We start from the raw sequence: 22,574 nt of genomic DNA, 5'->3' as shown, positions 1-22,574 counted from the left end.
AAATTTGATATTAAATTCTTCTCTTAAATACAACCTATTTGGTGACAGCAAAGAAACGTGAGCGACAAGATTTGAACCTGCACAAGCAAAGCCCACATCATTTCTAGTCATGCCCGATAACCACTCCAGCTCACCCACTCTTAACATTAAATTTTGACTTATTTCCCAAATACTATTTATTAGTTGACAAAATTGGGTAGAGGAACTAAATAAAACAAATCAATTGAAATTTGACATTAAATTCTTCTCTTAAATACAATGATTTCTAGTCATGCCCGATAACCACTCCGGCACGCCCACTCTTAACATTAAATTTTGACTTTATTCCCAAATACTATTTATTAGTTTACAAAATTGGGGTAGAAGAACTAAATCAAACAAATCTGTTGAAATTTGATATTAAATTCTTTTCTTAAATACAACCTATTTAGTGACAGCAAAGAATAGTGAGCGGCAGGATTCGAACCTGTGCGGGCAAAGCCCACATGGTTTCTAGTCATGCCCAATAACCACACCGGCACGCCCACTCTTGGCATTAAATTTTGACTTTTTTCTGAAATTATATTAATTAGTTTACAAAATTGGGGTAGAAGAACTAAATCAAACAAATCAATTGAAATTTGACATTAAATTCTTCTCTTAAATACAACCTATTGGGTGATAACAAAGAAACGTGAGCAACATGATTCGAACCTGCACGGGCAAAGCCCACATGATTTCTAGTTATGCCCGATAAACACTCCGGCATGCCCACTCCTGACAATAAGTTTTGACATTATTCCCAAATACTACTCGTTAGTTGACAAAATTGTGGTAGAAGAACTAAATCAAACAAATCACTTGAAATTTGATATTAAATTCTTCTCTTAAATACTACCTATTGGGTGACAGCAAAGAAACGTGAGCAGCAGGATTCAAACCTACACAGGCAAAGCCCACATGATTTCTAGTAATGCCCAATAACCACTCCGGCACGCCCACTCTTAACATTAAATTTTGACTTTATTCCCAATTTCTATTTATTAGTTGACAAAATTCGGGTATAAGAACTAAATCAAACAAATCACTTGAAATTTGATATTAAATTCTTTTCTTAAATACTACTTTGTATTTATTAGTTTACAAAATTGGGGTATAAGAACTAAATCAAACAAATCGCTTGAAATTTGATATTAAATTCTTCTCTTAAATACTACCTATTCGGTGATAGCAAAGAAACATGAGCGACAGGATCCGAACCTACATGGGCAAAGCCCACATGATTTCTAGTCATGCCCGATAACCACTCCGGCACGCCCACTCCTAACATTAAATTTTGACTTTATTCCCAAATAAACTATTTATTAGTTTACAAAATTGGGGTAGAAGAACTAAATCAAACAAATCTGTTGAAATTTGATATTAAATTCTTTTCTTAAATACAACTTATTTAGTGACAACAAAGAATCGTGAGTGGCAGGATTCGAACCTGCGCGGGCAAAGCCCACATGATTTCTAGTCATGCCCGATAACCACTCGGCACACCACTCTTGGCATTAAACTTTGACTTTTTTCTGCAATTATATTAATTAGTTTACAAAATTGGTGTAGAAGAACTAAATCAAACAAATCAATTGAAATTTGACATTAAATTCTTCTCTTAAATACAACCTATTGGGTGATAACAAAGAAACGTGAGCAGCCTGCACGGGCAAAGCCCACATGATTTCTAGTTATGCCCGATAAACACTCCGGCATGCCCACTCCTGACAATAAGTTTTGACTTTATTCCCAAATACTACTCGTTAGTTGACAAAATTGGGGTAGAAGAACTAAATCAAACAAATCACTTTAAATTTGATATTAAATTCTTCTCTTAAATACTACCTATTGGGTGACAGCAAAGAAATGTGAGCGACAGGATTCGAACCTACACGGGCAAAGCCCACATAATTTCTAGTCATGCCCAATAACCACTCCGACACGTCCACTCTTAACATTAAATTTTGACTTTATTCCCAATTTCTATTGATTAGTTGACAAAATTGGGTATAAGATCTAAATCAAACAAATCATTTGAAATTTGATATTAAATTCCTCTCTAAAATAATACCTATTTGGTGACAGCAAAGAAACATGAGCTACAAGATTGAAACCTACACAGGCAAAGCCCACATGATTTCCAATCATGCCCGATAACCACTCCGGCACGCCCACTCATAACATTAAATTTTGACTTTATTCCCAAATACTATTTATTAGTTGACAAAATTGAGGAAGGAGAACTAAATAAAACAAATCACTTGAAATTTGATATTAAATTCTTTTCTTAAATACAACCTATTTGGTGACAGCAAAGAATCGTGAGCGGCAGGATTCGAACCTGCACGGGCAAAGCCCACATGATTTCTAGTCATGCCCGATAAACACTCCGGCACGCCCACTCTTGGCATTAAATTTTGGCTTTTTTCCGAAATTATATTAATTAGTTTACAAAATTGAGGTAGATGAACTAAATCAAACAAATCAATTGAAATTTGAAATTAAATTCTTCTCTTAAATACAACCTATTGGGTGATAGCAAAGAAACGTGAGCAGCATGATTCGAACTTGCGCGAGCAAAGTCCACATGATTTCTACTTATGCCCAATAAACACTCAGGCATACCCACTCTTGACATTAAATTTTGACTTTTTTCCCAAATACAACTTGTTAGTTGACAAAATTGGGGTAGAAAAACTAAATCAAACAAATCACTTGAAATTTGATATTAAATTATTCTCTTAAATACTACCTATTGGGTGATAGCAAAGAAACGTGAGCAGCAGGATTCAAACCTACACGGGCAAAGCCCACATGATTTCTAGTCATGCCCGATAACCACTCCGGCACGCCCACTCTTAACATTAAATTTTGAATTTTTTCCCAAATACTATTTATTAGTTGACAAAATTAGGGTAGATGAACTAAATAAAACAAATCAATTGAAATTTGACACTAAATTCTTCTCTTAAATACAACCTATTGGGTGACAGCAATGAAACGTGAGCAGCATGATTCGAACCTGTGCGGGCAAATTCCTCATGATTTCTAGTCATGCCCGATAAAAACTCCGGCATGCCAACTCTTGACATTAAATTTTGACTTTTTTCCCAAATACTAATTATTAGTTGACAAAATTGGGGTAGAAGAACTAAATAAAAAAAATCACTTGAAATTTTATATTAAATACTACCTATTGGTTGATAGTAAAGAAACGTGAGCGGCAGGATTCAAACCTGCGCGGGCAAAGCCCAAATGATTTCTACTCATGCTCAATAACCACTCCGCCACGCCCACTCTTAACATTAAATTTTGACTTTATTCCAAAATACTATTTATTAGTTGACAAAATTGGGGTAATCAAACAAATCACTTTAAATTTGATATTAAATTCTTCTCTTAAATACAATCTATTTGGTGACAACAAAGAAACGTGAGCGGCAGGATTCGAACCTGCGCGGGCAAAGCCCACATGATTTCTAGTCATGCCTAACAACCACTCCGGCACGCCCACTCTTAACATTGAATTTTGACTTTTTCCTCAAATACTATATATTTGTTTACAAAATTGGGGTAGAAGAACTAAATCAAACAAATCACTTGAAATTTGATATTAAATTCTTCTCTTAATTACAACCTATTTAGTGACAACAAAGAAACGTGAGCGGCAGGATTCGAACCTACACGGGCAAAGCCCACATGATTTCTAGTCATGCCCGATAACCACTCCGGCACGCCCACTCTTAACATTAATTTTTGACTTATTTCCCAAATACTATTTAATAGTTGACAAAATTGGGTAGAGGAACTAAATAAAACAAATCAATTGAAATTTGACATTAAATTCTTCTCTTAAATACAACCTATTAGGAGACAGCAATGAAACGTGAGCAGCATGATTCGAACCTGTGCGGGCAAAGCCCTCATGATTTCTAGTCATGCCCGATAAACACTCCGACATGCCCACTCTTGACCTTAAATTTTGACTTTTTTCCCAAATACTATTTATTTGTTTACAAAATTGGGGTAGAAGAACTAAATCAAACAAATCACTTGAAATTTGACATTAAATTCTTCTCTTAACTCCTACCTATTGGGTGACATCAAAGAAACGTGAGCAGCAAGATTCAAACATGCGCGGGAAAAGCCCACATGATTTGTAGTCATGCCCGATAACCACTCCGGCACGCCACTCTTGACATTAAATTTTGACTTTTTTCCCAAATACTATTTATTAGTTGACAAAATTGGGGTAGAAAAACTAAATCAAACAAATCAATTGAAATTTGACGTTAAATTCTTCTCTTTAATACAACCTATTGGGTGACATCAAAGAAACATGAGTGGCATGATTCGAACCTGCGCGAGCAAAGCCCACATGATTTCTAATCATGCCCGATAACCACTTCGGCACGCCCACTCTTGTCATTTAATTTTGATTTTTTTCCCAAATACTATTTATTAGTTGACAAAATAGGTGTAGAACAACTAAACCAAACAAATCAATTAAAATTTGACATTAAATTTTTTTCTTAAATACAACCTATTTGGTGACAGCAAAGAATCGTGAGCAGCAGGATTCGCTCTTGCACGAGCAAAGCCCACATGATTTCTAGTCATGCCCGATAACCACTCCAGCACGCCCACTCTTGGCATTTAATTTTGGCTTTTTTCCGAAATTATATTAATTAGTTTACAAAATTGAGGTAGATGAACTAAATCAAACAAATCAATTGAAATTTGAAATTAAATTCTTCTCTTAAATACAACCTATTGGGTGATAGCAAAGAAACGTGAGCAGCATGATTCAAACTTGCACGGGCAAAGTCCACATGATTTCTACTTATGCCCAATAAACACTCAGGCATGCCCACTCTTGACATTAAATTTTGACTTTTTTCCCAAATACTACTTGTTAGTTGACAAAATTGGGGTAGAAAAACTAAATCAAACAAATCACTTGAAATTTGATATTAAATTATTCTCTTAAATACTACCTATTGGGTGATAGCAAAGAAACGTGAGCAGCAGGATTCAAACCTACACGGGCAAAGCCCACATGATTTCTAGTCATGCCCGATAACTACTCCCGCCCGCCCACTCTTAACATTAAATTTTGAATTTATTCCCAAATACTATTTATTAGTTGACAAAATTGGGGTAGATGAACTAAATAAAACAAATCAATTGAAATTTGACACTAAATTCTTCTCTTAAATACAACCTATTGGGTGAGAGCAATGAAACGTGAGCAGCATGATTCGAACCTGTGCGGGCAAATCCCTCATGATTTCTAGTCATACCCGATAAAAACTCCGGCATGCCAACTCTTGACATTAAATTTTGACTTTTTTCCCAAATACTAATTATTAGTTGACAAAATTGGGGTAGAAGAACTAAATAAAAAAAAATCACTTGAAATTTGATATTAAATACTACCTATTGGTTGATAGTAAAGAAACGTGAGCGGCAGGATTCAAACCTGCGCGGGCAAAGCCCAAATGATTTCTAGTCATGCTCAATAACCACTCCGCCACGCCCACTCTTAACATTAAATTTTTACTTTATTCCAAAATACTATTTATTAGTTGACAAAATTGGGGTAGATAAACTAAATCAAACAAATCACTTTAAATTTGATATTAAATTCTTCTCTTAAATACAATCTATTTGGTGACAACAAAGAAACGTGAGCGGCAGGATTCGAACCTGCACGGGCAAAGCCCACATGATTTCTAGTAATGCCCGATAACCACTCCGGCACGCCCACTCTTAACATTGAATTTTGACTTTTTCCTCAAATACTATATATTTGTTTACAAAATTGGGGTAGAAGAACTAAATCAAACAAATCACTTGAAATTTGATATTAAATTCTTCTCTTAATTACAACCTATTTAGTGACAGCAAAGAAACGTGAGCGGCAGGATTCGAACCTGCACGGGCAAAGCCCACATGATTTCTAGTCATGCCCGATAACCACTCCAGCACGCCCACTCTTAACATTAAATTTTGACTTTATTCCTAAATACTATTTATTAGTTGACAAAATTAGGGTAGAAGAACTAAATCAAACAAATCACTCTAAATTTGATATTAAATTCTTCTCTTAAATACAATCTATTTGGTGACAACAAAGAAACGTGAGCGGCAGGATTCGAACCTGCGCGGGCAAAGCCCACATGATTTCTAGTCATGCCCGATAACCACTCCGGCACGCCCACTCTTAACATTAAATTTTGACTTTATTCCAAAATACTATTGATTAGTTGACAAAATTGGGGTAGATAAACTAAATCAAACAAATCACTTTAAATTTGATATTAAATTCTTCTCTTAAATACAATCTATTTGGTGACAACAAAGAAACGTGAGCGGCAGGATTCGAACCTGCGCGGGCAAAGCCCACATGATTTCTAGTCATGCCCGATAACCACTCCGGCACGCCCACTCTTAACATTAAATTTTGACTTTATTCCCAAATACTATTTATTAGTTGACAAAATTAGGGTAGAAGAACTAAATCAAACAAATCACTCTAAATTTGATATTAAATTCTTCTCTTAAATACAACCTATTTGGTGACAGCAAAGAAACGTGAGCGACAAGATTTGAACCTGCACAAGCAAAGCCCACATCATTTCTAGTCATGCCCGATAACCACTCCAGCTCACCCACTCTTAACATTAAATTTTGACTTATTTCCCAAATACTATTTATTAGTTGACAAAATTGGGTAGAGGAACTAAATAAAACAAATCAATTGAAATTTGACATTAAATTCTTCTCTTAAATACAATGATTTCTAGTCATGCCCGATAACCACTCCGGCACGCCCACTCTTAACATTAAATTTTGACTTTATTCCCAAATACTATTTATTAGTTTACAAAATTGGGGTAGAAGAACTAAATCAAACAAATCTGTTGAAATTTGATATTAAATTCTTTTCTTAAATACAACCTATTTAGTGACAGCAAAGAATAGTGAGCGGCAGGATTCGAACCTGTGCGGGCAAAGCCCACATGGTTTCTAGTCATGCCCAATAACCACACCGGCACGCCCACTCTTGGCATTAAATTTTGACTTTTTTCTGAAATTATATTAATTAGTTTACAAAATTGGGGTAGAAGAACTAAATCAAACAAATCAATTGAAATTTGACATTAAATTCTTCTCTTAAATACAACCTATTGGGTGATAACAAAGAAACGTGAGCAACATGATTCGAACCTGCACGGGCAAAGCCCACATGATTTCTAGTTATGCCCGATAAACACTCCGGCATGCCCACTCCTGACAATAAGTTTTGACATTATTCCCAAATACTACTCGTTAGTTGACAAAATTGTGGTAGAAGAACTAAATCAAACAAATCACTTGAAATTTGATATTAAATTCTTCTCTTAAATACTACCTATTGGGTGACAGCAAAGAAACGTGAGCAGCAGGATTCAAACCTACACAGGCAAAGCCCACATGATTTCTAGTAATGCCCAATAACCACTCCGGCACGCCCACTCTTAACATTAAATTTTGACTTTATTCCCAATTTCTATTTATTAGTTGACAAAATTCGGGTATAAGAACTAAATCAAACAAATCACTTGAAATTTGATATTAAATTCTTTTCTTAAATACTACTTTGTATTTATTAGTTTACAAAATTGGGGTATAAGAACTAAATCAAACAAATCGCTTGAAATTTGATATTAAATTCTTCTCTTAAATACTACCTATTCGGTGATAGCAAAGAAACATGAGCGACAGGATCCGAACCTACATGGGCAAAGCCCACATGATTTCTAGTCATGCCCGATAACCACTCCGGCACGCCCACTCCTAACATTAAATTTTGACTTTATTCCCAAATAAACTATTTATTAGTTTACAAAATTGGGGTAGAAGAACTAAATCAAACAAATCTGTTGAAATTTGATATTAAATTCTTTTCTTAAATACAACTTATTTAGTGACAGCAAAGAATCGTGAGTGGCAGGATTCGAACCTGCGCGGGCAAAGCCCACATGATTTCTAGTCATGCCCGATAACCACTCGGCACACCACTCTTGGCATTAAACTTTGACTTTTTTCTGCAATTATATTAATTAGTTTACAAAATTGGTGTAGAAGAACTAAATCAAACAAATCAATTGAAATTTGACATTAAATTCTTCTCTTAAATACAACCTATTGGGTGATAACAAAGAAACGTGAGCAGCCTGCACGGGCAAAGCCCACATGATTTCTAGTTATGCCCGATAAACACTCCGGCATGCCCACTCCTGACAATAAGTTTTGACTTTATTCCCAAATACTACTCGTTAGTTGACAAAATTGGGGTAGAAGAACTAAATCAAACAAATCACTTTAAATTTGATATTAAATTCTTCTCTTAAATACTACCTATTGGGTGACAGCAAAGAAATGTGAGCGACAGGATTCGAACCTACACGGGCAAAGCCCACATAATTTCTAGTCATGCCCAATAACCACTCCGACACGTCCACTCTTAACATTAAATTTTGACTTTATTCCCAATTTCTATTGATTAGTTGACAAAATTGGGTATAAGATCTAAATCAAACAAATCATTTGAAATTTGATATTAAATTCCTCTCTAAAATAATACCTATTTGGTGACAGCAAAGAAACATGAGCTACAAGATTGAAACCTACACAGGCAAAGCCCACATGATTTCCAATCATGCCCGATAACCACTCCGGCACGCCCACTCATAACATTAAATTTTGACTTTATTCCCAAATACTATTTATTAGTTGACAAAATTGAGGAAGGAGAACTAAATAAAACAAATCACTTGAAATTTGATATTAAATTCTTTTCTTAAATACAACCTATTTGGTGACAGCAAAGAATCGTGAGCGGCAGGATTCGAACCTGCACGGGCAAAGCCCACATGATTTCTAGTCATGCCCGATAAACACTCCGGCACGCCCACTCTTGGCATTAAATTTTGGCTTTTTTCCGAAATTATATTAATTAGTTTACAAAATTGAGGTAGATGAACTAAATCAAACAAATCAATTGAAATTTGAAATTAAATTCTTCTCTTAAATACAACCTATTGGGTGATAGCAAAGAAACGTGAGCAGCATGATTCGAACTTGCGCGAGCAAAGTCCACATGATTTCTACTTATGCCCAATAAACACTCAGGCATACCCACTCTTGACATTAAATTTTGACTTTTTTCCCAAATACAACTTGTTAGTTGACAAAATTGGGGTAGAAAAACTAAATCAAACAAATCACTTGAAATTTGATATTAAATTATTCTCTTAAATACTACCTATTGGGTGATAGCAAAGAAACGTGAGCAGCAGGATTCAAACCTACACGGGCAAAGCCCACATGATTTCTAGTCATGCCCGATAACCACTCCGGCACGCCCACTCTTAACATTAAATTTTGAATTTTTTCCCAAATACTATTTATTAGTTGACAAAATTAGGGTAGATGAACTAAATAAAACAAATCAATTGAAATTTGACACTAAATTCTTCTCTTAAATACAACCTATTGGGTGACAGCAATGAAACGTGAGCAGCATGATTCGAACCTGTGCGGGCAAATTCCTCATGATTTCTAGTCATGCCCGATAAAAACTCCGGCATGCCAACTCTTGACATTAAATTTTGACTTTTTTCCCAAATACTAATTATTAGTTGACAAAATTGGGGTAGAAGAACTAAATAAAAAAAATCACTTGAAATTTTATATTAAATACTACCTATTGGTTGATAGTAAAGAAACGTGAGCGGCAGGATTCAAACCTGCGCGGGCAAAGCCCAAATGATTTCTACTCATGCTCAATAACCACTCCGCCACGCCCACTCTTAACATTAAATTTTGACTTTATTCCAAAATACTATTTATTAGTTGACAAAATTGGGGTAATCAAACAAATCACTTTAAATTTGATATTAAATTCTTCTCTTAAATACAATCTATTTGGTGACAACAAAGAAACGTGAGCGGCAGGATTCGAACCTGCGCGGGCAAAGCTCACATGATTTCTAGTCATGCCTAACAACCACTCCGGCACGCCCACTCTTAACATTGAATTTTGACTTTTTCCTCAAATACTATATATTTGTTTACAAAATTGGGGTAGAAGAACTAAATCAAACAAATCACTTGAAATTTGATATTAAATTCTTCTCTTAATTACAACCTATTTAGTGACAACAAAGAAACGTGAGCGGCAGGATTCGAACCTACACGGGCAAAGCCCACATGATTTCTAGTCATGCCCGATAACCACTCCGGCACGCCCACTCTTAACATTAATTTTTGACTTATTTCCCAAATACTATTTAATAGTTGACAAAATTGGGTAGAGGAACTAAATAAAACAAATCAATTGAAATTTGACATTAAATTCTTCTCTTAAATACAACCTATTAGGAGACAGCAATGAAACGTGAGCAGCATGATTCGAACCTGTGCGGGCAAAGCCCTCATGATTTCTAGTCATGCCCGATAAACACTCCGACATGCCCACTCTTGACCTTAAATTTTGACTTTTTTCCCAAATACTATTTATTTGTTTACAAAATTGGGGTAGAAGAACTAAATCAAACAAATCACTTGAAATTTGACATTAAATTCTTCTCTTAACTCCTACCTATTGGGTGACATCAAAGAAACGTGAGCAGCAAGATTCAAACATGCGCGGGAAAAGCCCACATGATTTGTAGTCATGCCCGATAACCACTCCGGCACGCCACTCTTGACATTAAATTTTGACTTTTTTCCCAAATACTATTTATTAGTTGACAAAATTGGGGTAGAAAAACTAAATCAAACAAATCAATTGAAATTTGACGTTAAATTCTTCTCTTTAATACAACCTATTGGGTGACATCAAAGAAACATGAGTGGCATGATTCGAACCTGCGCGAGCAAAGCCCACATGATTTCTAATCATGCCCGATAACCACTTCGGCACGCCCACTCTTGTCATTTAATTTTGATTTTTTTCCCAAATACTATTTATTAGTTGACAAAATAGGTGTAGAACAACTAAACCAAACAAATCAATTAAAATTTGACATTAAATTTTTTTCTTAAATACAACCTATTTGGTGACAGCAAAGAATCGTGAGCAGCAGGATTCGCTCTTGCACGAGCAAAGCCCACATGATTTCTAGTCATGCCCGATAACCACTCCAGCACGCCCACTCTTGGCATTTAATTTTGGCTTTTTTCCGAAATTATATTAATTAGTTTACAAAATTGAGGTAGATGAACTAAATCAAACAAATCAATTGAAATTTGAAATTAAATTCTTCTCTTAAATACAACCTATTGGGTGATAGCAAAGAAACGTGAGCAGCATGATTCAAACTTGCACGGGCAAAGTCCACATGATTTCTACTTATGCCCAATAAACACTCAGGCATGCCCACTCTTGACATTAAATTTTGACTTTTTTCCCAAATACTACTTGTTAGTTGACAAAATTGGGGTAGAAAAACTAAATCAAACAAATCACTTGAAATTTGATATTAAATTATTCTCTTAAATACTACCTATTGGGTGATAGCAAAGAAACGTGAGCAGCAGGATTCAAACCTACACGGGCAAAGCCCACATGATTTCTAGTCATGCCCGATAACTACTCCCGCCCGCCCACTCTTAACATTAAATTTTGAATTTATTCCCAAATACTATTTATTAGTTGACAAAATTGGGGTAGATGAACTAAATAAAACAAATCAATTGAAATTTGACACTAAATTCTTCTCTTAAATACAACCTATTGGGTGAGAGCAATGAAACGTGAGCAGCATGATTCGAACCTGTGCGGGCAAATCCCTCATGATTTCTAGTCATACCCGATAAAAACTCCGGCATGCCAACTCTTGACATTAAATTTTGACTTTTTTCCCAAATACTAATTATTAGTTGACAAAATTGGGGTAGAAGAACTAAATAAAAAAAAATCACTTGAAATTTGATATTAAATACTACCTATTGGTTGATAGTAAAGAAACGTGAGCGGCAGGATTCAAACCTGCGCGGGCAAAGCCCAAATGATTTCTAGTCATGCTCAATAACCACTCCGCCACGCCCACTCTTAACATTAAATTTTTACTTTATTCCAAAATACTATTTATTAGTTGACAAAATTGGGGTAGATAAACTAAATCAAACAAATCACTTTAAATTTGATATTAAATTCTTCTCTTAAATACAATCTATTTGGTGACAACAAAGAAACGTGAGCGGCAGGATTCGAACCTGCACGGGCAAAGCCCACATGATTTCTAGTAATGCCCGATAACCACTCCGGCACGCCCACTCTTAACATTGAATTTTGACTTTTTCCTCAAATACTATATATTTGTTTACAAAATTGGGGTAGAAGAACTAAATCAAACAAATCACTTGAAATTTGATATTAAATTCTTCTCTTAATTACAACCTATTTAGTGACAGCAAAGAAACGTGAGCGGCAGGATTCGAACCTGCACGGGCAAAGCCCACATGATTTCTAGTCATGCCCGATAACCACTCCAGCACGCCCACTCTTAACATTAAATTTTGACTTTATTCCTAAATACTATTTATTAGTTGACAAAATTAGGGTAGAAGAACTAAATCAAACAAATCACTCTAAATTTGATATTAAATTCTTCTCTTAAATACCACCTATTTGGTGACAGCAAAGAAACGTGAGCGACAAGATTTGAACCTGCACGGGCAAAGCCCACATAATTTCTAGTCATGCTCGATAACCACTCCAGCACACCCACTCTTAACATTAAATTTTGACTTATTTCCCAAATACTAATTATTAGTTGACAAAATTGGGTAGAGGAACTAAATAAAACAAATCAATTGAAATTTGACATTAAATTCTTCTCTTAAATACAACCTATTAGGAGACAGCAATGAAACGTGAGCAGCATGACTCGAACCTGTGCGGGCAAAGCCCTCATGATTTCTAGTCATGCCCGATAAACACTCCGACATGCCCACTCTTGACATTAAATTTTGACTTTTTTTCCCAAATACTATTTATTTGTTTACAAAATTGGGGTAGAAGAACTGAATCAAACAAATCACTTGAAATTTGACATTAAATTCTTCTCTTAACTCCTACCTATTGGGTGACATCAAAGAAACGTGAGCAGCAAGATTCAAACATGCGCGGGAAAAGCCCACATGATTTGTAGTCATGCCCGATAACCACTCCGGCACGCCACTCTTGACATTAAATTTTGACTTTTTTCACAAATACTATTTATTAGTTGACAAAATTGGGGTAGAAAAACTAAATCAAACAAATCAATTGAAATTTGACGTTAAATTCTTCTCTTTAATACAACCTATTAGGTGACATCAAAGAAACATGAGTGGCATGATTCGAACATGCGTAAGCAAAGCCCACATGATTTCTAATCATGCCCGATAACCACTTCGGCACACCCACTCTTGTCATTTAATTTTGATTTTTTTCCCAAATACTATTTATTAGTTGACAAAATTGGTGTAGAACAACTAAACCAAACAAATCAATTAAAATTTGACATTAAAATTTTTTCTTAAATACAACCTATTTGGTGACAGCAAAGAATCGTGAGCAGCAGGATTCGATCTTGCGCGAGCAAAGCCCACATGATTTCTAGTCATGCCCGATAACCACTCCAGCACGCCCACTCTTAGCATTAAACTTTAACTTTTTTCCAAAATTATATTAATTAGTTTACAAAATTGGGGTTGAAGAACTAAATCAAACAAATCAATTGAAATTTGACATTAAATTCTTCTCTTAAATACAACTTATTGGGTGATAGCAAAGAAACGTGAGCAGCATGATTCGAACCTGCACGGGTAAAGCCCACATGATTTCTAGTTATGCCCGATAAACACTCCGACATGCCCACTCTTGACATTAAATTTTGACTTTTTTCCCAAATACTACTTGTTAGTTGACAAAATTGGGGTAGAAGAACTAAATCAAACAAATCACTTGAAATTTGATATTAAATTATTCTCTTAAATACTACCTATTGGGTGATAGCAAAGAAACGTGAGCAGCAGGATTCAAACCTACACGGGCAAAGTCCACATGATTTCTAGTCATGCCCGATAACCACTCCGGCACGCCCACTCTTAACATTAAATTTTGACTTTTTTCCCAAATACTATTTATTAGTTGACAAAATTGGGGTAGATGAACTAAATAAAACAAATCAATTGAAATTTGACACTAAATTCTTCTCTTAAATACAACCTATTGGGTGACAGCAATGAAACGTGAGCAGCATGATTCGTACCTGTGCGGGCAAAGCCCTCATGATTTCTAGTCATGCCCGATAAAAACTCCGGCATGCCAACTCTTGACATTAAATTTTGACTTTTTTCCAAATACTAATTATTAGTTGACAAAATTGGGGTAGAAGAACTAAATAAAAAAAAAATCACTTGAAATTTGATATTAAATACTAACTATTGGTTGATAGTAAAGAAACGTGAGCGGCAGGATTTAAACCTGCGCGGGCAAAGCCCACATGATTTCTAGTCATGCTCAATAACCACTCCACCACGCCCACTCTTAACATTAAATTTTGACTTTATTCCAAAATACTATTTATTAGTTGACAAAATTGGGGTAGATAAACTAAATCAAACAAATCACTTTAAATTTGATATTAAATTCTTCTCTTAAATACAATCTATTTGGTGACAACAAAGAAACATGAGCGGCAGGATTCGAACCTGCGCGGGCAAAGCCCACATGATTTCTAGTCATGCCCGATAACCACTCCGGCACGCCCACTCTTAACATTAAATTTTGACTTTTTCCTCAAATACTATATATATGTTTACAAAATTGGGGTAGAAGAACTAAATCAAACAAATCACTTGAAATTTGATATTAAATTCTTCTCTTAAATACAACCTATTTAGTGACAACAAAGAAACGTGAGCGGCAGGATTCGAACCTGCGCGGGCAAAGCCCACATGATTTCTAGTCATGCCCGATAACCACTCCGGTACGCCCACTCTTGGCATTAAATTTTGAATTTTTTCCAAATTTCTATTTATTAGTTGACAAAATTGGGGTATAAGAACTAAATCAAACAAATCACTTGAAATTTGATATTAAATTCTTCTCTTAAATACTACTTTCTATTTATTAGTTTACAAAATTGGGGTATAAGAAATAAATCAAACAAATCACTTGAAATTTGATATTAAATTCTTCTCTTAAATACTACCTACATGATTTCAAGTCATGCTGAATAACCACTCCGCCACGCCCACTCTTAACATTAAATTTTGACTTTATTCCAAAATACTATTTATTAGTTGACAAAATTGGGGTAGATAAACTAAATCAAACAAATCACTTTAAATTTGATATTAAATTCTTCTCTTAAATACAATCTATTTGGTAACAACAAAGAAACGTGAGCGGCAAGATTCGAACCTGCGCGGGCAAAGCCCACATGATTTCTAGTCATGCCCGATAACCACTCCGGCACACCCACTCTTAACATTAAATTTTGTCTTTTTCCTCAAATACTATATATTTGTTTACAAAATTGGGGTAGAAGAACTAAATCAAACAAATCACTTGAAATTTGATATTAAATTCTTCTCTTAAATACAACCTATTTAGTGACAACAAAGAAACGTGAGCGGCAGGATTCGAACCTGCGCGGGCAAAGCCCACATGATTTCTAGTCATGCCCAATAACCACTCCAGCACGCCCACTCTTAACATTAAATTTTGACTTTATTCCCAAATACTATTTATTAGTTGACAAAATTAGGGTAGAAGAACTAAATCAAACAAATCACTCTAAATTTGATATTAAATTCTTCTCTTAAATACAACCTATTTGGTGACAGCAAAGAAACGTGAGCGACAAGATTTGAACCTGCACGGGCAAAGCCCACATAATTTCTAGTTATGCCCGATAACCACTCCGGCACACCCACTCTTAACATTAAATTTTGACTTATTTCCCTAATACTATTTATTAGTTGACAAAATTGGGTAGAGGAACTAAATAAAACAAATCAATTGAAATTTGACATTAAATTCTTCTCTTAAATACAACCTATTAGGAGACAACAATGCAACGTGAGCAGCATGATTCGAACCTGTGCGGGCAAAGCCCACATGATATCTAGTCATGCCCGATAAACACTCCGACATGCCCACTCTTGACATTAAATTTTGACTTTTTTCCCAAATACTATTTATTTGTTTACAAAATTGGGGCAGAAGAACTAAATCAAACAAATCACTTGAAATTTGACATTAAATTCTTCTCTTAACTCCTACCTATTGGGTGACATCAAAGAAACGTGAGCAGCAAGATTCAAACATGCGCGGGAAAAGCCCACATGATTTGTAGTCATGCCCGATAACCACTCCGGCACGCCACTCTTGACATTAAATTTTGACTTTTTTCCCAAATACTATTTATTAGTTGACAAAATTGGGGTAGAAAAACTAAATCAAACAAATCAATTGAAATTTGACGTTAAATTCTTCTCTTTAATACAACCTATTGGGTGACATCAAAGAAACATGAGTGGCATGATTCGAACCTACGCGAGCAAAGCCCACATGATTTCTAATCATGCCCGATAACCACTTCGGCACGCCCACTCATGTCATTTAATTTTGATTTTTTTCCCAAATACTATTTATTAGTTGACAAAATTGGTGTAGAACAACTAAACCAAACAAATCAATTAAAATTTGACATTAAATTTTTTTCTTAAATACAACCTATTTGGTGACACCTGCACGAGCAAAGCCCACATGATTTCTAGTCATGCCTGATAACCACTCCAGCACGCCCACTCTTGGCATTAAACCTTGACTTTTTTCCAAAATTATATTAATTAGTTTACAAAATTGGGGTAGAAGAACTAAATCAAACAAATCACTTGAAATTTGATATTAAATTCTTCTCTTAAATACAACCTTTCCTCAAATACTATATATTTGTTTACAAAATTGGGGTAGAAGAACTAAATCAAACAAATCACTTGAAATTTGATATTAAATTCTTCTCTTAAATACAAGCTATTTGGTGACAGCAAAGAAACGTGAGAGGCAGGATTCGAACCTGCGCGGGCAAAGCCCACATGATTTCTAGTCATGCCCGATAACCACTCCGGCACGCCCACTCTTAACATTAAATTTTGACTTTTTCCTCAAATACTATATATTTGTTTACAAAATTGGGGTAGAAGAACTAAATCAAACAAATCACTTGAAATTTGATATTAAATTCTTCTCTTAAATACAACCTATTTAGTGACAACAAAGAAACGTGAGCGGCAGGATTCGAACCTGCGCAGGCAAAGCCCACATGATTTCTAGTCATGCCCGATAACCACTCCGGCACGCCCATTCTTGACATTAAATTTTGACTTTATTCCCAAATACTATTTATTAGTTGACAAAATTAGGGTAGAAGAACTAAATCAAACAAATCACTCTAAATTTGATATTAAATTCTTCTCTTAAATACAACCTATTTGGTGACAGCAAAGAAACGTGAGCGACAAGATTTGAACCTGCACGGGCAAAGCCCACATAATTTCTAGTCATGCCCGATAACCACTCCGGCACACCCACTCTTAACATTAAATTTTGACTTATTTCCCAAATACTATTTATTAGTTGACAAAATTGGGTAGAGGAACTAAATAAAACAAATCAATTGAAATTTGACATTAAATTCTTCTCTTAAATACAACCTATTAGGAGACAGCAATGAAACGTGAGCAGCATGATTCGAACCTGTGCGGGCAAAGCCCTCATGATTTCTAGTCATGCCCGATAAACACTCCGACATGCCCACTCTTGACATTAAATTTTGATTTTTTTCCCAAATACTATTTATTTGTTTACAAAATTGGGGTAGAAGAACTAAATCAAACAAATCACTTGAAATTTGACATTAAATTCTTCTCTTAACTCCTACCTATTGGGTGACATCAAAGAAACGTGAGCAGCAAGATTCAAACATGCGCGGGAAAAGCCCACATGATTTGTAGTCATGCCCGATAACCACTCCGGCAGGCCACTCTTGACATTAAATTTTGACTTTTTTCCCAAATACTATTTATTAGTTGACAAAATTGGGGTAGAAAAACTAAATCAAACAAATCAATTGAAATTTGACATTAAATTCTTCTCTTAAATACAACCTATTGGGTGACAGCAATGAAACGTGAGCAGCATGATTCGAACCTGTGCGGGCAAAGCCCACATGATTTCTAGCCATGCTCGATAACCACTCCGGCACGCCCACTCTTGGCATTAAATTTTGACTTTTTTCCAAATTTCTATTTATTAGTTGACAAAATTGGGGTATAAGAACTAAATCAAACAAATCACTTGAAATTTGATATTAAATTCTTCTCTTAAATACTACTTTCTATTTATTAGTTTACAAAATTGGGGTATAGGAAATAAATCAAACAAATCACTTGAAATTTGATATTAAATTCTTCTCTTAAATACTACCTACATGATTTCAAGTCATGCTCAATAACCACTCCGCCACGCCCACTCTTAACATTAAATTTTGACTTTATTCCAAAATACTATTTATTAGTTGACAAAATTGGGTAGATAAACTAAATCAAACAAATCACTTTAAATTTGATATTAAATTCTTCTCTTAAATACAATCTATTTGGTAACAACAAAGAAACATGAGCGGCAGGATTCGAACCTGCGCGGGCAAAGCCCACATGATTTCTAGTCATGCCCGATAACCACTCCGGCACACCCACTCTTAACATTAAATTTTGACTTTTTCCTCAAATACTATATATTTGTTTACAAAATTGGGGTAGAAGAACTAAATCAAACAAATCACTTGAAATTTGATATTAAATTCTTCTCTTAAATACAACCTATTTAGTGACAACAAAGAAACGTGAGCGGCAGGACTCGAACCTGCGCGGGCAAAGCCCACATGATTTCTAGTCATGCCCGATAACCACTCCGGCACGCCCACTCTTAACATTAAATTTTGACTTTATTCCCGAATACTATTTATTAGTTGACAAAATTAGGGTAGAAGAACTAAATCAAACAAATCACTCTAAATTTGATATTAAATTCTTCTCTTAAATACAACCTATTTGGTGACAGCAAAGAAACGTGAGCGACAAGATTTGAACCTGCACGGGCAAAGCCCACATAATTTCTAGTTATGCCCGATAACCACTCCGGCACACACACTCTTAACATTAAATTTTGACTTATTTCCCAAATACTATTTATTAGTTGACAAAATTGGGTAGAGGAACTAAATAAAACAAATCAATTGAAATTTGACATTAAATTCTTCTCTTAAATACAACCTATTAGGAGACAGCAATGAAACGTGAGCAGCATGATTCGAACCTGTGCGGGCAAAGCCCTCATGATTTCTAGTCATGCCCGATAAACACTCCGACATGCCCACTCTTGACATTAAATTTTGACTTTTTTCCCAAATACTATTTATTTGTTTACAAAATTGGGGTAGAAGAACTAAATCAAACAAATCACTTGAAATTTGACATTAAATTCTTCTCTTAACTCCTACCTATTGGGTGACATCAAAGAAACGTGAGCAGCAAGATTCAAACATGCGCGGGAAAAGCCCACATGATTTGTAGTCATGCCCGATAACCACTCCGGCACGCCACTCTTGACATTAAATTTTGACTTTTTTTCCAAATACTATTTATTAGTTGACAAAATTGGGGTAGAAAAACTAAATCAAACAAATCAATTGAAATTTGACGTTAAATTCTTCTCTTTAATACAACCTATTGGGTGACATCAAAGAAACATGAGTGGCATGATTCGAACCTGCGCGAGCAAAGCCCACATGATTTCTAATCATGCCCGATAACCACTTCGGCACGCCCACTCATGTCATTTAATTTTGATTTTTTTCCCAAATACTATTTACTAGTTGACAAAATTGGTGTAGAACAACTAAACCAAACAAATCAATTAAAATTTGACATTAAATTTTTTTCTTAAATACAACCTATTTGGTGACACCTGCGCGAGCAAAGCCCACATGATTTCTAGTCATGCCTGATAACCACTCCAGCACGCCCACTCTTGGCATTAAACTTTGACTTTTTTCCAAAATTATATTAATTAGTTTACAAAATTGGGGTAGAAGAACTAAATCAAACAAATCAATTGAAATTTGACAGTAAATTCTTCTCTTAAATACAACTTATTGGGTGATAGCAAAGAAACGTGAGCAGCATGATTCGAACCTGCACGGGTAAAGCCCACATGATTTCTAGTTATGCCCGATAAACACTCCGGCATGCCCACTCTTGACATTAAATTTTGACTTTTTTCCCAAATACTACTTGTTAGTTGACAAAATTGGGGTAGAAGAACTAAATCAAACAAATCACTTGAAATTTGATATTAAATTATTCTCTTAAATACTACCTATTGGGTGATAGCAAAGAAACGTGAGCAGCAGGATTCAAACCTACACGGGCAAAGCCCACATGATTTCTCGTCATGCCCGATAACCACTCCGGCACGCCCACTCTTAACAATAAATTTTGACTTTTTTCCCAAATACTATTTATTAGTTGACAAAATTGGGGTAGACGAACTAAATAAAACAAATCAATTGAAATTTGACACTAAATTCTTCTCTTAAATACAACCTATTGGGTGACAGCAATGAAACGTGAGCAGCATGATTCGAACCTGTGCGGGCAAAGCCCTCATGATTTCTAGTCATGCCCGATAAAAACTCCGGCATGCCAACTCTTGACATTAAATTTTGACTTTTTTCCAAATACTAATTATTAGTTGACAAAATTTGGGTAGAAGAACTAAATAAAAAAAAATCACTTGAAATTTGATATTAAATACTACCTATTGGTTGATAGTAAAGAAACGTGAGCGGCAGGATTTAAACCTGGGCGGGCAAAGCCCACATGATTTCTAGTCATGCTCAATAACCACTTCGCCACGCCCACTCTTAACATTAAATTTTGACTTTATTCCAAAATACTATTTATTAGTTGACAAAATTGGGGTAGATAAACTAAATCAAACAAATCACTTTAAATTTGATATTAAATTCTTCTCTTAAATACAATCTATTTGGTGACAACAAAGAAACATGAGCGGCAGGATTCGAACCGGCGCGAGCAAAGCCCACATGATTTCTAGTCATGCCCGATAACCACTCCGGCACGCCCACTCTTAACATTAAATTTTGACTTTTTCCTCAAATACTATATATTTGTTTACAAAATTGGGGTAGAAGAACTAAATCAAACAAATCACTTGAAATTTGATATTAAATTCTTCTCTTAAATACAACCTATTTAGGTTTGACAACAAAGAAACGTGAGCGGCAGGATTCGAACCTGCACGGGCAAAGCCCACATGATTTCTAGTCATGCCCGATAACCACTCCGGCACGCCCACTCTTGGCATTAAATTTTGACTTTTTTCCAAATTTCTATTTATTAGTTGACAAAATTGGGGTATAAGAACTAAATCAAACAAATCACTTGAAATTTGATATTAAATTCTTCTCTTAAATACTACTTTCTATTTATTAGTTTACAAAATTGGGGTATAAGAAATAAATCAAACAAATCACTTGAAATTTGATATTAAATTCTTCTCTTAAATACTACCTACATGATTTCAAATCATGCTCAATAACCACTCCGCCACGCCCACTCTTAACATTAAATTTTGACTTTATTCCAAAATACTATTTATTAGTTGACAAAATTGGGGTAGATAAACTAAATCAAACAAATCACTTTAAATTTGATATTAAATTCTTCTCTTAAATACAATCTATTTGGTAACAACAAAGAAACGTGAGCGGCAGGATTCGAACCTGCGCGGGCAAAGCCCACATGATTTCTAGTCATGCCCGATAACCACTCCGGCACGCCCACTCTTAACATTAAATTTTGTCTTTTTCCTCAAATACTATATATTTGTTTACAAAATTGGGGTAGAAGAACTAAATCAAACAAATCACTTGAAATTTGATATTAAATTCTTCTCTTAAATACAACCTATTTAGTGACAACAAAGAAACGTGAGTGGCAGGATTCGAACCTGCGCGGGCAAAGCCCACATGATTTCTAGTCATGCCCAATAACCACTCCGGCACGCCCACTCTTAACATTAAATTTTGACTTTATTCCCAAATACTATTTATTAGTTGACAAAATTAGGGTAGAAGAACTAAATCAAACAAATCACTCTAAATTTGATATTAAATTCTTCTCTTAAATACAACCTATTTGGTGACAGCAAAGAAACGTGAGCGACAAGATTTGAACCTGCACGGGCAAAGCCCACATAATTTCTAGTCATGCCCGATAACCACTCCGGCACACCCACTCTTAACATTAAATTTTGACTTATTTCCCAAATACTATTTATTAGTTGACAAAATTGGGTAGAGGAACTAAATACAACAAATCAATTGAAATTTGACATTAAATTCTTCTCTTAAATA

The 22,574-nt window shown here is 35.1% G+C and overlaps 50 non-coding genes across 50 annotated transcripts; all 50 read right to left on the bottom strand.

The window, feature by feature from the left end:
• Positions 1-672: 672 nt before the first annotated feature.
• On the bottom strand, positions 673-754 carry TRNAS-AGA. The gene has a single exon. It is a non-coding gene; the product is annotated as a tRNA-Ser (tRNA).
• A 464-nt stretch (positions 755-1,218) lies between these two features.
• On the bottom strand, positions 1,219-1,300 carry TRNAS-AGA. Its single transcript has one exon. It is a non-coding gene; the product is annotated as a tRNA-Ser (tRNA).
• A 147-nt stretch (positions 1,301-1,447) lies between these two features.
• On the bottom strand, positions 1,448-1,527 carry TRNAS-AGA. Its single transcript has one exon. It is a non-coding gene; the product is annotated as a tRNA-Ser (tRNA).
• An 814-nt stretch (positions 1,528-2,341) lies between these two features.
• On the bottom strand, positions 2,342-2,423 carry TRNAS-AGA. The gene has a single exon. It is a non-coding gene; the product is annotated as a tRNA-Ser (tRNA).
• Positions 2,424-2,795: 372 nt separating this feature from the next.
• On the bottom strand, positions 2,796-2,877 carry TRNAS-AGA. Its single transcript has one exon. It is a non-coding gene; the product is annotated as a tRNA-Ser (tRNA).
• Positions 2,878-3,453: 576 nt separating this feature from the next.
• On the bottom strand, positions 3,454-3,535 carry TRNAS-AGA. Its single transcript has one exon. It is a non-coding gene; the product is annotated as a tRNA-Ser (tRNA).
• A 145-nt stretch (positions 3,536-3,680) lies between these two features.
• Positions 3,681-3,762, bottom strand: TRNAS-AGA. Its single transcript has one exon. It is a non-coding gene; the product is annotated as a tRNA-Ser (tRNA).
• A 144-nt stretch (positions 3,763-3,906) lies between these two features.
• On the bottom strand, positions 3,907-3,988 carry TRNAS-AGA. The gene has a single exon. It is a non-coding gene; the product is annotated as a tRNA-Ser (tRNA).
• Positions 3,989-4,359: 371 nt separating this feature from the next.
• TRNAS-AGA lies at positions 4,360-4,441 on the bottom strand. The gene has a single exon. It is a non-coding gene; the product is annotated as a tRNA-Ser (tRNA).
• Positions 4,442-5,482: 1,041 nt separating this feature from the next.
• On the bottom strand, positions 5,483-5,564 carry TRNAS-AGA. The gene has a single exon. It is a non-coding gene; the product is annotated as a tRNA-Ser (tRNA).
• A 145-nt stretch (positions 5,565-5,709) lies between these two features.
• TRNAS-AGA lies at positions 5,710-5,791 on the bottom strand. The gene has a single exon. It is a non-coding gene; the product is annotated as a tRNA-Ser (tRNA).
• A 145-nt stretch (positions 5,792-5,936) lies between these two features.
• On the bottom strand, positions 5,937-6,018 carry TRNAS-AGA. Its single transcript has one exon. It is a non-coding gene; the product is annotated as a tRNA-Ser (tRNA).
• Positions 6,019-6,163: 145 nt separating this feature from the next.
• Positions 6,164-6,245, bottom strand: TRNAS-AGA. Its single transcript has one exon. It is a non-coding gene; the product is annotated as a tRNA-Ser (tRNA).
• Positions 6,246-6,390: 145 nt separating this feature from the next.
• On the bottom strand, positions 6,391-6,472 carry TRNAS-AGA. The gene has a single exon. It is a non-coding gene; the product is annotated as a tRNA-Ser (tRNA).
• A 761-nt stretch (positions 6,473-7,233) lies between these two features.
• TRNAS-AGA lies at positions 7,234-7,315 on the bottom strand. The gene has a single exon. It is a non-coding gene; the product is annotated as a tRNA-Ser (tRNA).
• A 464-nt stretch (positions 7,316-7,779) lies between these two features.
• TRNAS-AGA lies at positions 7,780-7,861 on the bottom strand. The gene has a single exon. It is a non-coding gene; the product is annotated as a tRNA-Ser (tRNA).
• Positions 7,862-8,008: 147 nt separating this feature from the next.
• On the bottom strand, positions 8,009-8,088 carry TRNAS-AGA. Its single transcript has one exon. It is a non-coding gene; the product is annotated as a tRNA-Ser (tRNA).
• Positions 8,089-8,902: 814 nt separating this feature from the next.
• On the bottom strand, positions 8,903-8,984 carry TRNAS-AGA. Its single transcript has one exon. It is a non-coding gene; the product is annotated as a tRNA-Ser (tRNA).
• Positions 8,985-9,356: 372 nt separating this feature from the next.
• Positions 9,357-9,438, bottom strand: TRNAS-AGA. Its single transcript has one exon. It is a non-coding gene; the product is annotated as a tRNA-Ser (tRNA).
• A 576-nt stretch (positions 9,439-10,014) lies between these two features.
• Positions 10,015-10,096, bottom strand: TRNAS-AGA. The gene has a single exon. It is a non-coding gene; the product is annotated as a tRNA-Ser (tRNA).
• A 145-nt stretch (positions 10,097-10,241) lies between these two features.
• On the bottom strand, positions 10,242-10,323 carry TRNAS-AGA. The gene has a single exon. It is a non-coding gene; the product is annotated as a tRNA-Ser (tRNA).
• Positions 10,324-10,467: 144 nt separating this feature from the next.
• TRNAS-AGA lies at positions 10,468-10,549 on the bottom strand. Its single transcript has one exon. It is a non-coding gene; the product is annotated as a tRNA-Ser (tRNA).
• A 371-nt stretch (positions 10,550-10,920) lies between these two features.
• On the bottom strand, positions 10,921-11,002 carry TRNAS-AGA. Its single transcript has one exon. It is a non-coding gene; the product is annotated as a tRNA-Ser (tRNA).
• Positions 11,003-12,043: 1,041 nt separating this feature from the next.
• Positions 12,044-12,125, bottom strand: TRNAS-AGA. Its single transcript has one exon. It is a non-coding gene; the product is annotated as a tRNA-Ser (tRNA).
• A 145-nt stretch (positions 12,126-12,270) lies between these two features.
• On the bottom strand, positions 12,271-12,352 carry TRNAS-AGA. Its single transcript has one exon. It is a non-coding gene; the product is annotated as a tRNA-Ser (tRNA).
• A 145-nt stretch (positions 12,353-12,497) lies between these two features.
• Positions 12,498-12,579, bottom strand: TRNAS-AGA. The gene has a single exon. It is a non-coding gene; the product is annotated as a tRNA-Ser (tRNA).
• Positions 12,580-13,404: 825 nt separating this feature from the next.
• Positions 13,405-13,486, bottom strand: TRNAS-AGA. The gene has a single exon. It is a non-coding gene; the product is annotated as a tRNA-Ser (tRNA).
• A 145-nt stretch (positions 13,487-13,631) lies between these two features.
• Positions 13,632-13,713, bottom strand: TRNAS-AGA. The gene has a single exon. It is a non-coding gene; the product is annotated as a tRNA-Ser (tRNA).
• Positions 13,714-14,085: 372 nt separating this feature from the next.
• On the bottom strand, positions 14,086-14,167 carry TRNAS-AGA. The gene has a single exon. It is a non-coding gene; the product is annotated as a tRNA-Ser (tRNA).
• A 360-nt stretch (positions 14,168-14,527) lies between these two features.
• On the bottom strand, positions 14,528-14,609 carry TRNAS-AGA. The gene has a single exon. It is a non-coding gene; the product is annotated as a tRNA-Ser (tRNA).
• Positions 14,610-14,754: 145 nt separating this feature from the next.
• On the bottom strand, positions 14,755-14,836 carry TRNAS-AGA. Its single transcript has one exon. It is a non-coding gene; the product is annotated as a tRNA-Ser (tRNA).
• Positions 14,837-14,981: 145 nt separating this feature from the next.
• TRNAS-AGA lies at positions 14,982-15,063 on the bottom strand. Its single transcript has one exon. It is a non-coding gene; the product is annotated as a tRNA-Ser (tRNA).
• A 406-nt stretch (positions 15,064-15,469) lies between these two features.
• On the bottom strand, positions 15,470-15,551 carry TRNAS-AGA. Its single transcript has one exon. It is a non-coding gene; the product is annotated as a tRNA-Ser (tRNA).
• A 145-nt stretch (positions 15,552-15,696) lies between these two features.
• Positions 15,697-15,778, bottom strand: TRNAS-AGA. The gene has a single exon. It is a non-coding gene; the product is annotated as a tRNA-Ser (tRNA).
• A 145-nt stretch (positions 15,779-15,923) lies between these two features.
• Positions 15,924-16,005, bottom strand: TRNAS-AGA. Its single transcript has one exon. It is a non-coding gene; the product is annotated as a tRNA-Ser (tRNA).
• Positions 16,006-17,129: 1,124 nt separating this feature from the next.
• TRNAS-AGA lies at positions 17,130-17,211 on the bottom strand. The gene has a single exon. It is a non-coding gene; the product is annotated as a tRNA-Ser (tRNA).
• A 145-nt stretch (positions 17,212-17,356) lies between these two features.
• TRNAS-AGA lies at positions 17,357-17,438 on the bottom strand. The gene has a single exon. It is a non-coding gene; the product is annotated as a tRNA-Ser (tRNA).
• Positions 17,439-17,583: 145 nt separating this feature from the next.
• Positions 17,584-17,665, bottom strand: TRNAS-AGA. Its single transcript has one exon. It is a non-coding gene; the product is annotated as a tRNA-Ser (tRNA).
• Positions 17,666-17,809: 144 nt separating this feature from the next.
• On the bottom strand, positions 17,810-17,891 carry TRNAS-AGA. The gene has a single exon. It is a non-coding gene; the product is annotated as a tRNA-Ser (tRNA).
• Positions 17,892-18,749: 858 nt separating this feature from the next.
• On the bottom strand, positions 18,750-18,831 carry TRNAS-AGA. The gene has a single exon. It is a non-coding gene; the product is annotated as a tRNA-Ser (tRNA).
• A 145-nt stretch (positions 18,832-18,976) lies between these two features.
• TRNAS-AGA lies at positions 18,977-19,058 on the bottom strand. The gene has a single exon. It is a non-coding gene; the product is annotated as a tRNA-Ser (tRNA).
• Positions 19,059-19,203: 145 nt separating this feature from the next.
• TRNAS-AGA lies at positions 19,204-19,285 on the bottom strand. Its single transcript has one exon. It is a non-coding gene; the product is annotated as a tRNA-Ser (tRNA).
• A 144-nt stretch (positions 19,286-19,429) lies between these two features.
• On the bottom strand, positions 19,430-19,511 carry TRNAS-AGA. The gene has a single exon. It is a non-coding gene; the product is annotated as a tRNA-Ser (tRNA).
• Positions 19,512-19,882: 371 nt separating this feature from the next.
• TRNAS-AGA lies at positions 19,883-19,964 on the bottom strand. The gene has a single exon. It is a non-coding gene; the product is annotated as a tRNA-Ser (tRNA).
• A 570-nt stretch (positions 19,965-20,534) lies between these two features.
• TRNAS-AGA lies at positions 20,535-20,616 on the bottom strand. Its single transcript has one exon. It is a non-coding gene; the product is annotated as a tRNA-Ser (tRNA).
• Positions 20,617-21,202: 586 nt separating this feature from the next.
• Positions 21,203-21,284, bottom strand: TRNAS-AGA. The gene has a single exon. It is a non-coding gene; the product is annotated as a tRNA-Ser (tRNA).
• Positions 21,285-21,432: 148 nt separating this feature from the next.
• Positions 21,433-21,514, bottom strand: TRNAS-AGA. Its single transcript has one exon. It is a non-coding gene; the product is annotated as a tRNA-Ser (tRNA).
• Positions 21,515-21,920: 406 nt separating this feature from the next.
• Positions 21,921-22,002, bottom strand: TRNAS-AGA. The gene has a single exon. It is a non-coding gene; the product is annotated as a tRNA-Ser (tRNA).
• A 145-nt stretch (positions 22,003-22,147) lies between these two features.
• TRNAS-AGA lies at positions 22,148-22,229 on the bottom strand. The gene has a single exon. It is a non-coding gene; the product is annotated as a tRNA-Ser (tRNA).
• Positions 22,230-22,374: 145 nt separating this feature from the next.
• Positions 22,375-22,456, bottom strand: TRNAS-AGA. Its single transcript has one exon. It is a non-coding gene; the product is annotated as a tRNA-Ser (tRNA).
• Positions 22,457-22,574: the final 118 nt, after the last annotated feature.

Source organism: Ipomoea nil, unplaced genomic scaffold (assembly GCF_001879475.1).
Source record: "Ipomoea nil cultivar Tokyo-kokei standard unplaced genomic scaffold, Asagao_1.1 scaffold2283, whole genome shotgun sequence".
Lineage (NCBI taxonomy): Eukaryota > Viridiplantae > Streptophyta > Magnoliopsida > Solanales > Convolvulaceae > Ipomoea > Ipomoea nil.
The sequence above is the reverse complement of the archived record's forward strand: the minus strand, read 5'-3'. Positions and strand labels throughout refer to the sequence as shown.